We start from the raw sequence: 16607 nt of genomic DNA on the forward strand, positions 1-16607 counted from the left end.
GAGGGACTCCTCGTTGTGAAGAGGGTATCATCAGAAGAGAACCCAGCAGATCCCCTTACGAAGGGACAGAGTAGGTTTAAACACTTGCAGCACGCTAGGAACATTGGGCTGAAGGATGATATAAGTTTGGATTAGATAGGAAACGTGTAATAGATAGTTTGTACTTGACATTCGATGAATAAATAAAATGTATTATTTATGAGTAAAGCTACTATCTTGTGTTGGTTATTTATCTATTGTTTCCATTTTGCATGTTTTGACTTCCCGAATGATATGATTATTCAAAAGGTCCACAGTCAGTCATATTTTGGAAGTAGATATGAATGAAGACTGTCATGAATTGTTTGTAGACTGTCTGAAAGGTTTTAGACATAGCAAAGATTTGCTGCAAAGTTCATGAGTGCTTATGAATATGAATTGAGCATTTGATTAAACCCAAGGTTGCTGTATCACTTAGTGGTGTTTTATCTTAAGTGATCGCAAAACGATAACATCATATAGTCTTAAAACTTAGAGATATGGTTGTTGTTTGCTGGTTGGTTGTACATTGATAATGTGTAAACGCATCAGTAACTTGATGTTAGAAAACATATTATTGTGTATGATCCATTAGTAAATAATAGATGCATATGAGTCGAAGTTGATCTGTTCCTTTTATTCTATGACGATAAAAGTGATATATTGGCCACTTGATGATTTGGTTTGACTTATGTGTCGGGCCCGGTCAGAATGAGGTTGATGTGTTCAACTAAATTCTATGTCGAACAAATCGGAAATAAAGGAAATACTGCTGGACAATAAGCATTGTCAGCATGATATCCAGAATAGAGGATTATACGATCCCTTATCTAAAGGACAAGTTGATCAGAGTTGACAGCGAAGTATACGAGTTACGATTGCTAATCGGATTCTGAAGTCATATGTGAGATATAGTTACTAGACTTATCCAAGTGGGAGACTGTTGGAATAGTGTCTAAGCCCGTAACTATATTTGGTATGTACTTGACCCGGTTATGCATGGTCCTTTTGGGTTGCCTTCTCCAAAGCAACTTGACAAGGTAATTTAAGGAGAAAGAGAGAGTATTATGATTTATTAATATATTATAAGAATAATATATTTAAGGAGAAATCATATTCATTTAATTAGTATTGGTCATAAATTAATTAGGAATTAATTTGGTGGTCAAAAGAGATTAATTGAATAAAAGGGTATAAACTGTCAAATGTATGATAGTTGAGTTTTAGGTTAAGGAAACCTAATGGGCTTAAGGGGGAACGAAATTATGATGGGTATCCATCATATTTTCGTCCAAGGGCCTTATTCCAGAAGGTTCCATGGGCTGCTTGGTGACTAAGCTGTCCATTAGGGTTTAGAGTGAAACCCTAGTAACCTGTAAGTATAAATATGACCCCTAGGGCATGAATTCGGCCACCACTTGATTCTAAGAGTACCCTAGGCCGACTTCTAGCCTCTCTCTCCCTCTCTCATATTGCCTTCCTGCTTGTGGGGTTTGTGAACCATTAGAGGAGTTGCATTTGTGACTCTAGGCTCAAAAGAAGAAGATATACAAGATCTAAGCCAACTATTGAAGAGGTAAACATCTAGATCTGATTCTATATGTTATTTTGTTGTTTATATGCTAGATTAGGGTTTGTAAGTCTTGGAATCAAAGCATGTTCAATAGTGAAACCTAGATCCAAGCATTAGGGTTTGCATGAGCACATAGGAATGTTTCTTATGCTTAAAACCCATCAATTAGTTGTTTTGTTGATTTGTGTTTTTAACAATTGATACATTGTGGTTTCGAGAAAATGTGATATTGAGTTTTATGTGATTTAAAAATGAAATTTTTATTTGAAAATTTATGGTGTTACAATCTCGACCGCTCTCAGAGCATTTAACATAACTAGATCGCCTCGTAGGCCCTACCATCTATCTGGACCGCTCTCCGGGCCTTCGGCATGACTGGACCGCCTCGCAGGGCCTACAATCTATCCGGGCCGCCTTGGGTATATTGGCCTTCAGATAAAAGCTGCTTCTATAAAACGACGATGTGGTTTTTTCCTTGTCAAATCTTGAGGTTTTTATTTATTTATTTATTTTATCAAAGTAGTGTATTTTAAAAAGATATTTACCAAAATGGTGTGGTACAAAAAAAGTTACCCAAATGTGTACAGAAAAAAAGTTTGTTACCTAGATGTGTACAAAATAATTTAAAAGGACAGTAACATGTTACAGTCGGTTATAATGGTCATATTTGAACACTTCCAAAAGTTTGTTATCTAGATGTGTACTAAAAAAATAGTTACCAATATATGAACAAACCGAAAAATTAATTACCTTAATAAATCAATTTTCCACATAAGTTATTGATCAGAGTATGTCTCATGTATGCAGATTTTCAAAGTAAGTTTGGTTACAATGAAGTTGAGAGTATGTCTCATGTATGCAGATTTTCAAAGTAGGTTTGGTTACAATGAAGTGTGCGATTTCGTTTGGAAATGCATGTGTGTGTGTGAGAGAGAGAGAGAGAGAGAGAGAGAGAAAGAAAGAGAGATGTCATTTTATATAAGACGAACACAAAAACCAACCAAAACCGTTGACAGACTTAGGCTGGAGGGAGTGTCCCTTGCCACCATCTCGCCAAGGATGCCAAGACTACCCCTATTAAACATGTTAAAAGCCTCGCCAAAGGAGGTATGTTAACCGTGTAATGAGATGAAAGAGAAGAGAAAGGGTTCTCGTTGACTGTTTTGTTCCAAAAGAAAACTTATTAAAATAATATATCGTTGGATGCTACAACTTTCTAACTTTTACAACTTGGATGCTACCATTCTCTCCATCTTATGTGGCTTCAAAAAATCTGATGTGACAGCATGCTAAACATGCTACCTCTATATCGGACGAAATTGTGATAAAAAAAATATTTTTAACTGAAATCATTATATTTTGTAAAATACACTGACCATTTTTGTATACTACTCTAAATTTTATATTCATATTTAATATAATCATTTATAAAAAATATAAACAAAAATCCATTCTAATAGAACAATGATGATGTATTACCTCACTGATATTTTAGCATACCCCCAAATATTACTCTCTCCGTCCCAATATTATTGTCCACAAACAAAAAACACACAAATTAAGAAAAATATTAATTACCATTACCTTTATATAATAAAATGACAATTTTGTCCTTACTTTGCATTTAATGTTCAATTAAATGTTTAGTTGGTTAACTAATAATGAGAGAGTATTTTGGTAAAAATGTTATTTATTTTTAGAATTGGACTATTATTTTGGGACAAACCAAAAAGGAAAGATAGATTATAATTTTGGGACAGAAGAAATACGTATCAAATGAAACACATAGAAACCGTTTATGAAAATAGTTTTCTCAAAACATAAACTTCCATAGCATAAACCGACCAAATCAACGAAAAGTACAATTCAATTCCAATCATGACCCTTATTCAATAACAAAGTTAAAAGTGAATGACCCTAGCCGTCCTCTCCAAATCCAATGTTACAACTTGCAACATAAATCATGTGCTTAAAATCCCACTATGCATTAATCTAATTCTCCTTCTAAGAAACCACCGTTTTCCTTAATTAATTTATAATTACTTTTCTGTAGAATTATCCGTATAAGGTGCATGAACCTTTCCCAATTCTCCCACCTATATAAACCTCTTCTCAATTATCAACAGAAAAACAGTATCATATTTTGCTTAGATTGCACCCGAACTTAAACTATTTGATTCCATTTTGTTTAAAGATTGATGGGAAATAATGGGTTTGATTCCGATTTTGCTCTTCTTGAATCTATTCGCCGTCATCTGTTAGATGATTCCGCCATGAATTCCGACAGTGGAGCTCCACCGATGTATTGCCGGACTAACACCTTGCTTCCTTGCTTTTCCGACACCTGGGGTGAATTACCCTTGAAACAGAATGATTCTGACGACATGTTAATAGCTCGGTTTCTTCACGAAGCGTTGGATTTTGAATGCCTCCCGTCGCCGGCAATGACAATGGTACCTATTACAGCCACTGTTAAGTCTGAGCCTGAGAATTTTGTGGGATCGCCGGTGATGTCCAGTTATCAAGCGGAATCGCCGCCGGAGACTGCGGGAGTGGATGGTGTGAACCAGCAGAGAGGGAAACATTACAGAGGTGTGCGGCGACGGCCATGGGGTAAGTTCGCGGCGGAGATTCGGGATCCGGCGAAGAACGGTGCTCGGGTGTGGCTGGGGACATATGAGACGGCGGAGGACGCGGCGTTTGCTTATGACAGGGCAGCATATAGGATGCGTGGTTCTCGTGCTTTACTAAATTTCCCACTCCGAATTAATTCCGGCGAGCCGGAGCCAGTAAGGATAACCTCAAAACGGAAGGCAACATCGCCGGCAAGCTCATCGGAAGATGGATCGCCAAACAGGACAAAGAAGGTGGCAACAGATCTACGTGGCAGATAGTTAGCGGTTGGTTGTTGCTGACTAGGACTGTTGTTCAATTTTTGTTTAGTTTTTTTTTTTTTTTTTTTGGTCGCGTGTAAATGGCTGTGTTTTGTGCGTAAATGATAAATTTATTCTTTCATTAATAATTAATTATTGGAACTCCAATTATTAACGAAAATTCATTGAACGGATTTACACATTCAACAGGAAATGATTTACAAACAACCGTTTTTATTCATATATAACAGTTTTTTTCTGTTTATAAAATAAAATATACAAATTCTAGGATATAAAGAAACACTGTTGAGCACTGTTGTATTTATACAACAGGTCTCAACATATTTAAGAACATTAAACATGATTGTTATTTTTTCATTTGATTTTACAACGTTTATTTTTCAAAACATAAAATAATCTTAAGATATATAACGAGTCGATGCTTGCAAGTTTTATGTATGAAAAATATTCTGAAAATTGTGGTGTATGAGTTTGGAAAATTTTGACTCACAACTTAAATTAGAGTGGAATAAACTTAAATTAAATATTAAATGTATGAAAACGTGGTTGATAGCGATCATGACTTGTGTTTTTTAAGCATTACAGATATTAGAAACATTTATTTTATTTATAATTTTTTATAAAATGTTGCGTAAATATCAAGGGACAAACGTAAGGCTTCTAGAAGATGACGACGGATAAGGTAAATCTTAATAATTATAAAAAAAGTTATTCGAATATTAATTTTCATTCATTCATTAGAGGATTTTGAAAGAAAGGAAAATAACCGGCGACTTGTAGGCCCACGTGCAAGTAGTAAATGCTCACGAACAAATGGATATGGCGCCAAGACTTCTATTCTTCTTGACTTTTGTTTTGACAAATATAAAACTACAATTAATATTTGGATCTGGGAAAATAACTTAGAGAGTTAAAGGAAGTTTTCAAACCGTTTAAAAACTTTTAAATTATATTTTGTCTGTTAAAAAAACTCATCCAATTTAACCTTTTGTTTAAAAACGCTTAATTAAGTTATATTTTTTGTTCAATTTTGTGGAAGTCAAAGAAGACTAACAAATGACATGACTTATTACTATATCGGAAAAATGACTTGTAAGACCAATGAAGTTTCCAAACCGATCAAAAAACATCAATCATATTTTGTATGTTCAAAAAAATCCAACGAACTTAACCTTTTGAACAGACAAAATATGATTAGGGTGTTTTGAATAGTTGAGAAACTTCGTTGGTTTTTTTTAGAGAAAATGTTAAGTTCGTTGGGTTTTCTTAAACTGGCAAAATATAATTGGAGTTTTTTAAACGATTTGGAAACTTCGTTGGGCTTGTAAGTCATTTTCTCATTTCGATTCATACGATTAAGAAAGTATTTAGATACTAAAGTTCTTCATTTTGTATAGAGATTTTTGAATGGGTATTCAACTTCAACTATAATATAGAAAAAGACATTTTTATTGGTTTTATTAGTTCTTCTTATTTTTGACGAACATAATGAGTATTTTTATTGAAGGATAAAAAAAGGGTTTCAATCCCCTTAGGAATGACTTGGAATATCATCTCTAATGGTTAATTCAGAGTTGGCCTAGATGGCGAGATGGTTAATTGTCTAAGGTCCAACACTTTAATTAAAGGGTAGGTCAACCATTACTCTTTTTATGAAAAAAAAAAGATAGATGACAAGAAGCAGAAAAAAAAGCTAAATTCAAATGCCCAATTTCATACATTAGTGAAAGTGAACGAAGTAATGCAAGATTATGATTATCGTTGTTCTTTAGAAAGTGGGTACGTGAAACCAAAAATGGAAAAATCAAATTGAAAAATAATTAACCTACAATCTATGAAGCTATCAAACAACAATCGAATGGATAAACAGAATACGAATGGATTAATCGATTAGGTTGTCTTAACTCCCAAATCTTAATGGTCATAAATTACAATCTCATTACATATAGATAATAGAATCTTATTAACTTTTTTTTTTCATTATAACATCTATAAAAATAAGATTTTCAAAGTTATAGTTATTAGATAATTACTTAAGGTCATCAATTCATAAGAAATATTGAATGTTTAACTAATTTATATATAAAAAGACGTGTTAGAAAATATTAATTTTGACACTATTATCAATAATCGTCTTTCTGAAAATCTAATAGTATTAATATTTTTAATAAATTAACGGATTTTTATAAATTGTTTGACTATATTTATATATTTGACAGTATTATTAATATTTTTGCATCTATAAAGCTAGAAATATACTTCTTTAAATTTGCATATTTTTTAAAATAGTTTGGCTACACTTATCTTTTTGAGGGGTATTTTATTTCCACTCGCAGGAGGCACAAAATATTTTTGGATCGACTAGGTTATGTTATAACCGGAAAAAGCTTGTCAATCACTATTTTAACATTTAATTAAATGATCTTTCCAATGGTTAACTTCTTCCAATAAATTTTAAAATTTTTTTAAACTAATTTATCATCAGCTACCTAAAATGTTCTATAAAATTTCTTTATTTAACTAGTTGTCTTTTAAACATAAATTATATCTAAAATTTCACAAACAAACAAAAATATAAATACAACTATGTCGGGTCTTCATTTTATATACATAAAATCCGAAAAAATATTAGGTCATAATCATAAAAATAAAAAATGATTGAAAATATTATATAATCGGTATAAAATATATATTTTATAAATGAATTATCATTAAATATTTAATAAAAATAATTAATTAGTAAAAAAGTAACAAATATTTTGGAACATCCTGAAGTAGAACTTTTCATTTAAAACGTTGTTAAATAAATAAATAAATCAATTTAACTAACAAAAAATAATCATATTTTTAGTAATGTAAAAGCTTAGAAGATTAAATGTTGGCATTACAACATTTGGATGTTAATGACTAAATGTGTCAAAGCGGTAAAAGTGTTGTAACGTCCCAAAAATAGGAGCCAAAATTTTCATTTTTAAACCATACAATTTGCAAAACATTAGAAATAAAACATTCACGGATCATGTCATTTCATTAAAGATGTTGCTTGTCTGGAAACCATTTCATAAAACATAATACTATCAGAGTACAAAACCCCAGAAGGATCCCAAAGTGCGGAATACAAAGCGTGTGTGTGATGTACCGCTACCGTGCCGGCTCCTTCCCCTTCGAAGAAGAGGTACCTGAAACCAAAACTGAAAACTCTAAGCACGAAGCTTAGTGAGTTCCCCCATCATACCACATACCATACAATCACATATCATACATACTGTCGGGCAATTCTGGGGTGCTCGACCTACCCGGTACGGCCATTCTGGGGTGCCGACCTACCCGTGTTAAGCCGTTCTGGGGTGCTGACTACCCATGTCAAGTCATTCTGGGGTGCTGACTACCCATCGGTCCTAACAACCGATCCTCGGGGACTATTTCACCCCTACTGCTACTATCACATATATCATAACATAGCATATAAACATATCATCACATACTGTCAGACATATTTGGGGTATCTGACCTACCCTTCGGTCCTAACAACCAAACTCTACTACTATCACATATACATATCGTGCCAGATATCACAAAGACAATCATCTAACATACAACTCCTACTGGTGGGCCGACATTGTGGCCGTAGACCCACTGCTACTGGAAGGTAACTCACCTCGAAAAGTAGCTACCAAAAGTCTGACTGCTAGACGTCTGGCTGCTGCACCGGTAATCCTCCGGCTACAAATCCATAAACATAGATTAGCCACTCATAAATACCCTTGGTCAATTGACTGACCCAACCCAGGTCCAAGTCAACTCCTTGGTCAAAGTCAACTTCCAGTTGACTGGACTCGCCGAGTCGTGGCACAGACTCGTCGAGTCCTTCTCATACTAACCTGATCCTACTCGCCAGGTCCCTCTTCCCACTCACTGAGTCACTCTTGACTCACCACTCGGGACTTATAGAACCGACTCGTGGTCCGACTCGCCGAGTCCAAGAACAACTCGCCGAGTCCCACGAGCAGACCTCCTACTCGCTTCCAAATCCTCATCCGAGCATCCTTTAAGAGGATTTGGAGTTTCTGGGACTATTGCTACACGTTAAATTGCTAATTTCGCATGCAGATACGAAGGGTTGGACCTTCAACACTTAAACCCCTCTTTCTCAGTGAAAGTTCATATGACTCGCCGAGTTTGAAGAACAACTCGTCGAGTTCCAGGCAATCTTCATAGGACTCGCCGAGTTCCACTTTGGGACTCGTTGAGTCCCTTCGACCCACTTCCCATACAGACCAAATCTGAGACATGCAACGCTTCAAAACCATAGATCCATGCTCCTAGGGCATGCTTATCACGTAAAGTTGAAAACTTTACGTGCATGCATGGCCCTATAAGCTCAAGAAGGCAAATCTAAGCTCTTTAAGAGGTCATACACTCAAAAGGGACCTCAATAACTCCAACCACAAAGACTTTATACTTTTAAGATGTCCATAAGATCCTAATCTGAAGTCCTTTTAGAACTTAGATCATAATACATGGAGTTTGAGGTTTTAGGGATTGAAAACCACTAATTTGGGACAAAAGAGGGATCTAATAAACTAGTGATCAAGGTAAGAACTTTTCTACCTGAATGGATGCTCCTCACAGTGTAGATTCCGGATCTACTTCCCCTTCTTGCACACTTTAACCTCCTCTTCCTTCCTCTAAGCTCCAAACCTTCTCCACAAAGCCAAAATCACTCTCAAGAACCATATAGGGGCTAGGGTTTCTTTCTACAGCTCTCTGGAAGTGTTAGGGACGAAGGAGGCCAAGTTAGAGCATTTAAATAGGGTGCAAACACCCGGATTAGGGTTTTTGTCCAAACAGGGTCTACTCGCCGAGTCCAAAGTTCAAACCCCGCGCCTTATCCCGCTCCTACTCGGCGAGTTGGTCCTTCAACTCGCCGAGTCCAAGGAAAAAATGCACAAAATTAAAATATTAAACACAAGGAGTACGTACCAGGAACCAGGTGCTACAAGTGTGTTTGACTAAATGGTTGACTTACTTAAATAACTTTTGGACTGTTAGTTCTTGATGTAACGATCCAAAAATCAAGGGTAAAATTTTCGTTTTTAATATAGCTAAAACATTGATGCCATTTATTTCAAACATTTCAAATCATCATTAAGTAAAACATTTATCAGATTTCATCCCAAAATCATTCGTTGCGGAAATCATAGGTGTGTGTACTGCGATCAATCCAAGCTCTTCACTTCCAAATCGATAATGCCTTAAACCAAAACTGTAAACCGTAAGCACAAAGCTTAGTGAGTCCCCCAAAGCATACCCCACACACAATCCACATAACACATATCGTATTAGCTGTAAAAAGCTATCTCTACCATTGGCACATATCAATTAGCTATACAAGCTATCTCGACCGTTAGCCATAAAGGCTATTTCTACCATTAGCCACAAGGTTATCTCTACCATCAGCCATAAAGGCTGTCTCTACCATTAGCCACAAGGCAATCTCTACCATCAATCATAAAGGTTGTCTCTACCATTAGCCATAAAGGCTATCTTTACTGCATATCACGCATACATACATATCACACACCTCTACATAGCAAGTATACCAACTATCATAAAATAGGCCGACCTTGGTGCCTTAGACCCATTGGTATGGTGAGAAGACTCACCTCTCGAACACTGAACTGATAAGTTGATGTCAGACATATCCCACACGCTGCTCCTTCTCAATTGCCCATAATCATCAAGTGATTAGCTTGACACAATCCCATAAATACCCTCAGGTCAACCCTGATCAAAGTCAAAGTCTATAGTCAAGGTCAATAGTCCATATTGACCTTGACTCGCCGAGTACAATCATTCACTCATCGGGTTCCCTGCTTAACCCGCCGACTCGCCGACTCACCCGAGGGGCTCGTCGAGTTCCTTGGTGTTTACGGCCGTAAACCACCAACCGTATACCTTTGACCGTAAACCCATGGTCGTACACCCTTGGCCGTGAACCCTTTCGACTCGCCGAGTCACAAGAACGACACAACGAGTTCCCACATATTCGGTCCTTTCCAATGGGATTTAAGGTCCCAAACTTCAGATTCATATTCTACTAGTGATAATACCACATAAAATTGCCAACTTTACGTTCATACTAAGTCTCATAATGCCCAAACCACATCAACAAGATTCTTACAAGTCCCAAATGCATGAATAAGAGTTAGGGTGCACCAAGGAGACAACTTTATGATGTTTGGGACCTAAGAAGTTCTAGATCTGGAACCATATCCTTGTGATAGGTCCAGATCCAAACTTAGTTCCATTTCCTCAAGAATGACCATAATCTCTACAAAGAAATCAAAGCTAAAAGTAGCAGATTAATACCTCGGACAGATGCCCAATACGAAATAGGTGCTGGATCCAGTGTTTTCCCTTTGATTCTTCTTCTCCAAACTTAGATTCCTTCCCAAATTCCCAAAGTCAAGCTCCCAAATGCACACACTTCACACACTAGGGAGTTTGCGTCCGTACACAACTTCTAGGGTGTAAAATGGAGGCTACTAGGGCTTGTAATGATGTTTATATAGAGGGCAAACCCTAAAATTGGGGTTTTCCTTAAACAGCCCTGACTCGCCGAGTCGGCCTTCCAACTCGCCAAGTCTCTTTCGAATCATGCCCAAAATGCCTCGACCCTACTCGACGAGCTGGACTCCCAATTCGCCGAGTCCATGCATAACATTTCCCCCAAATGGTATTTTATAACTGATACTCGAAATAGGTGTTACATTTGAAATGGATGGAGAAGAATTAAAAGAGTTAACTCTCAAAGTTGAAAATTATTAGTTGGTGGAATGAGACCATTATTGTAAAATTATGAGGAACTTAGGGTAGAAATCAAAAAATGAATTATAAGACACCACTTCTTCTACTTATATAAGCCAAAACGAGATTAGAGAGATAGATGAAGGATGAAGATGTTGATTCCATGCCGCAATGCTCTAAAGAGTTGATTTCAAGCAAGCATAGATCATTTGACACAAAGAGTGGAATTAACCTTATATTGGATTATGAAGCTTGGGATGAAACCCCACGTCCATTTAACGTTGAATTGTTGGCTAGGGATTTGTTTTCTAACTCTTGGGTTTTGTCTTTTATAAATTTGATAAACATGATGAGGTATCAGGTATGTTGAATTTGAGTGGGTCAACTGGATTTCAAAGCAATTATATTGTTTCACATGAAATAATTCCCTTCCTAATTGCGCTCTAACAAAGGTGTATAGGGGCAATTCCATTATTTGCAACTTTTGTGGTGTTGCAGAAGAAACAAGAACAAATTACTAAAATCGTCTCATTGGTTTGGGTAAAATTACGTGTTTAGTCCCTAAATTTTATTTTGCATTGGAACCGTCAAGTTGTGATTTTATTGCATCTTTCATCACTATCAGATATAAAAAGACTATACTACTCTTTCCCATTTATTTATTTTATTAGAATTATTTATATTATTGGCTACATGAATGAGTCACACCTAATCATCTTCTTACACTTAACATCCCCATCATGAACAATTTTAATCCCAACCTACAAATCAATTACAAGCTCTTATTCCTACCTATTAACAACTCCCACGACCAACCATCACTTCCACTAACTCCGCCGGAAAGTCTCCTCTCTCTGGTGAGAACAAAACTCCGATGAGATTAGAATACCAACGAACACCAGATCCCGCACCTGATTTTTTTTCCAGCCCATTATCAACTCCGATTTGACTAGAATGCTAGTGAACACCACACACCACCACCACCATCTTCGATGATACAAAAACCTAAAGTCAACATCTCCATATTCAGATATGCCGCCACTATCTCCCCTGAAGACATCACTGCCATAATGCCTTAAATCTCCTGCCATCGGCTCTAGATCTACTACCATGACCGTCACTCTTAAGCCACCACCATTTCCATCGACCAATGCCAAATAGATCACATTCAAGAAGGCGATAAAACAACCTATATGGCAACGAGAGGAGGAAGATGAGATAGATGATGAGGGGAATAGTTACTAGCGAGATAGCGGAGTGGAGAGAAGCGACATAGCGATTTTTGTCAGCAATCCATAAGGTTTATCAACTTTTGTAGGTGATCTGGTGGTTCCAGTAGTGGGTGCTAACTTGTAAAGGTTCGTGGGTGAAGATGGAGGAGGAAAATACGTATCAATCGGTGGTTTTGGTGTCGCCTGAGCTGAGAGATAGAGAGGAACATAGTGTCTTAAAAAATGGGCTAGGATTAAGGATGAGGGTATGCGGATGGATAGGCGGGTTAGGAGTGGGACTATATATTTATCTTTTATTTAAGTTATTTTTAAAATTAAGAGATAAATAAAATATAAAATACAAAGGGCAATATAGTCTTTTTTATTCTACGAGGGACGAAAAACATAATAAAATCATAACTTAGGGATGGTCCAAATGCAAAAAAACTCAAAGACTAAACTAGTAGCTTTTACCAAACCATAGAGACGATTTCAATAATTTATCATTAAACAAGTGAAGACGAGTTCGTTTAATTGGATAAAAAACAAGGCAATGCTTTCTAAGTATATATCAAATTGTTTGTCTATTTCTCTATTTATTCCTCTTTTATCTCTTCGATCATGTAAATACTCCTTTTGGATCATGTTTCTAGCAACCTTTTAGTCTCTATATTAATAACTAGTTTATAACCCGTGAGAACCATGGTTATAGAATTAATTAAACTTTCGTATTAAAAAATAAAAATTATTAATCAATTATTTTAAATAAATTATTACTTAAGAGATATTTTTTTAGTTATATAAAATTATTATCGTTGATTTAAATAAGTACGTGAAGTTATATTACCTTATAATCTGTATTAATTATTTTTATTTTCTAACCTAATGTTATTAATTTAATATAATTATAATAAAAAATTTTAAAATTTAAAATTTAAAATGGAGAATCAATTATTAATCTAATGTAAATAAAGTAGAAATTTAAAATTTAAAATTTAAAATTGATAATTAATAGGTTAACAAGTGACATATAACATTAATGAAGAGTTTTAATAGAATGACACTTGTCAATAAAAGAATAAACCTATTCATTTATTAGAATAACTAGGTGTAAGACCTATATATTATATGTGTTAATTAAAAAAATTAAATATAAAAGTCTAAATATTTAAGAACTTTGTATTTATAAGAAAATAAGAAAAATAATGAATTATTAAAATTGATTTTTTTATCTTTTAAATTTAAATAAATAAACAAAATAAACTAATGAGCTTTAATTTGTGAATTTTGAAATAAGACAATTAATGAAATTAATATTCATTTATGTGACATCCCCTAATTTCTCGGCCAAAAAAGACCGATTTAATTTATGCTTTTAAAATAAAATCAGAGAAATCTTTTTAAAAGATGTTGCGGAATTGGTCCCCAAACAAAATATGATAAAAGTTTATCAAAATCCTTCATTAAGAAGGTATATGTTTTCCATATATATATATATATATATATATATATATATATATATATATATATATATATATATATATATATATATATATATATATATATATCAAAACCTCGGGATGTCATGTTCCGATACAGATCAAAAGCATAAACAAAACATTATAAGCCTTTCAACGGTTATTTACAACTACTGGCCTATAATCCAAAAATCTCTCGTCGTCCTCCGACTATGCTCGGGGTCCACTACCTGTAACATAAAAAGCTGAGTGGGTCAGGTTTGGGAGCCTGGTGAGCATATAGAGTTTTCAACCCACAATAATAATAATAAACTTACTAAGATCATCAATCGACAATAACCCTGATTACCCGTTCCCGTTATCCTCACTTTATGTCCCTAAACACTTGTCACAAGGGACCTAGCTTAAAGAATATCATCGGGATGGACACTACTGCTAAGGGGTTTCTTCAGCCATACATGTCCTAAAGGCAACCATGAGGGGGATGGAGTACAGCGAGTGAACACTCTTAGTTCATTAACACCTACAGGTTGCGGACCTGCTAATGTTTTCCACTGGACTGTCTAGAAAGTCTGTGGTCATCATCCAAACTCCGCTAGATGACTGGATCTCAAAACACATCGAGGCCTCTCATCAATTTTATTTTATCACACATCACAATCTACCTATGTTCTACCCAACATATTTGTAGATAAAAATACTTATACAGTTTAAAACTTGTATAAAACATCAACACAACAATCACCTCAAATAAACAATTAATATATTTACACATAGCACGTATTATAAGGTAAATACTTCATATCTATGTGTAAAATGAAAGTGACTATACACTCACATGATTTGATGATAATCGGGCAGCAATTCGTTTCCTAAAATGATCGTTTCTAATAAAACCGGGAGTTTTATTGAGAAACCGGGCTTTGCAAAAGTCGGGCTTCGAAACCGAAAAGATAAATTTTTCGGGCTTCTCGGGCACTTCGTGGAGTATTTCGGGCTTTACAATCGATACCGGGGCTTTACGGGATGTTAAGATGAAGAAAATATGGGTTTAGGGGTTAAAAGTGGCAATTTCTTAAAAATATCCGAGAAGGCTTGCAGCCTTCTATTTATAGTGGAGAGCTTCTGATCGGACGACCGATAAGCTTCCAGGTGGCGAAGATCCGAAGGCTCGCAGGGAGGTGGCTCGCACATGGTCTGCGCGTGCGAAGGCCTCGCTGGCAGGTTGTGATTGGACCGAAGTCCGGATCCGATGAGGGGGGTTCGTGGCACCTGCGAGGGTTCGGACGCACGAGGGAACATGCACGCGTCACATTTCTACTGGACCGAACCTCGGAATCGAGAAGATCATGACACGCCTCGCCAGGTGGCTTCGGTGACTCAACAATTTCTGGACACGCGTCGGATGCGAAGCGAGGGTGACGTGGCCGAAGTCCACGTGTGCGAAATTCCTCGGTTTTGGGGATTTTTCTCGTTTTTCACACCAAAACTTCTAAAATCCATAACTTTCGCATACGAGCTCCGTTTTTGACGTTCTTTATATGCACGCGTAGCTAAAATTACGCTCTACAACTTCCGTTTAGACTTCTTCGGCTAATTTTGACTTTAAATTTTATATTATTATTTTTAACAGACCGGGACAGGAAATCCGTTAAAAAATCGTAACTTCTTCATTTGACGTCCGTTTTCGTCAGACTTTTTACTGTTGTGCTCCTAATGATGAGACCTTCAATTCTCGTTTAGGTTGTGTCGGCTAAAAATAGCTCGATCTAAAATTCGAGTTTTTAGCTGTCTACTGCTAAGCTGAAACTTCGAAAAATCATAACTTCCTCATACGAAGTCAGATTTGGGCGTTCTTTTTATCGAACTTCTCAGTTTAACGAATACTACGAATTTCGTTTAGATTACTAAGGCTAAAAAGTAGTTTATCGAAAACTCACTTTTTACGACATTCGCACCGTACCGGTTTTGTCGCGAAACTTCGACATGTCATAACTTCTTCGTTATAACTCGGATTTTGGTATTCTTTATATCCGTGAAATCTTTGTTTCGACCACTACAACTTTATGTAAAGATATCGGGCTTATCTCACACTTTAATTTTGACGCTTATTTTTATTCTTAATTAATTAAGCCCTAATAATTAAACATAAAACACATAATTCACATAATATTCACATAATTCCTTTTCATTTCTTCAAAATGAGTTACAAAGGTTAACCTAGACTATCAACTCAATATAAATGCCTAGGCTAGAAACACGAGTGTTACAATTTATTAATACATTTATTTTAATTATTACATTAAAGTATAAGGTAAAGTTTATTAAAATGGAAAAACACATAAAATGACATGTGAAAAAGAAATTAATTCAAAATAACCACAAAATGACATCTGATAAATTGAATGAGAGTGTGACATATGGCAAAAAAAAAGCAAGGCAATGCTTTCTTAGTATATATCCAATTGTTTGTGTATTTCTCTATTTATTCCTCTTTTATCTCTTCGATCATGTAAATACTCCTTTTTGATCACATTTCTAGCAACCTTTTAATCTCTATATTAATAATAGTTTATAGTCCGTGAGAACCACAGTTATAAAATTAATTAAACTTTCATATTAA

The 16607-nt window shown here is 35.4% G+C and overlaps 1 pseudogene; it reads left to right on the forward strand.

Moving 5' to 3' along the window:
* The first annotated feature begins 3704 nt into the window (after positions 1–3704).
* On the forward strand, positions 3705–4633 carry LOC145057194 (ethylene-responsive transcription factor 1A pseudogene; annotated as a pseudogene).
* Positions 4634–16607: the final 11974 nt, after the last annotated feature.

This window comes from Lactuca serriola, chromosome 6, assembly GCF_051521515.1.
Source record: "Lactuca serriola cultivar US96UC23 chromosome 6, Lser_US96UC23_V15, whole genome shotgun sequence".
NCBI classification, from domain to species: domain Eukaryota; kingdom Viridiplantae; phylum Streptophyta; class Magnoliopsida; order Asterales; family Asteraceae; genus Lactuca; species Lactuca serriola.